Genomic DNA, 417 nt, shown 5'->3' with positions numbered 1-417 from the left:
CGGAGGCCCCCGGGCCAGCCTCGGAGGGGCCCTTGCCCACCCCTGAGTTGGCATGGGGGTTGTAGGGGGCCCGGCCGAAAGGAACTGGGGTCCACGCTTTGGCCGTAGCCCAGTCCCCCTGAGGGCAGCGCCCAGGACCCCGAGGAAGCCCACAGGCCTGGGGTGGGCCCTTCCAGTCAACCCGGCCCTTCCCCTCAGCTTGGGGGCCTCTCACTCCACAGGTGGGAGCTGGTGCTTGGATACCGGCTCGGGGGGCTGGTTAGATGAGGGGCCTCGGCCTGGCGACCTCGGGGGCTTCCACACAGAGGCTCCTGGGCACCATCCTTGCCCCCACTCTAGCCTTCTCCTCCCCAAGTCCTGCCGAGTCCAGAGGTGACAAGGCTCCCCACAGAGCCCTGATGAGGGGCGCGGTGTCCT

The 417-nt window shown here is 69.5% G+C and overlaps 1 protein-coding gene across 3 annotated transcripts in view; it reads left to right on the top strand.

Moving 5' to 3' along the window:
• AGAP3 (ArfGAP with GTPase domain, ankyrin repeat and PH domain 3) overlaps positions 1 to 417 on the top strand; it is a 44,207-nt gene that overhangs the window by 29,542 nt on the left and 14,248 nt on the right. The window lies entirely within an intron of this gene.

The sequence above is a fragment of the Bison bison genome, unplaced genomic scaffold (assembly GCF_000754665.1).
Source record: "Bison bison bison isolate TAMUID 2011002044 unplaced genomic scaffold, Bison_UMD1.0 scf7180017864379, whole genome shotgun sequence".
Lineage (NCBI taxonomy): Eukaryota > Metazoa > Chordata > Mammalia > Artiodactyla > Bovidae > Bison > Bison bison.
This window is presented reverse-complemented; position numbering and strand designations above follow the sequence as displayed.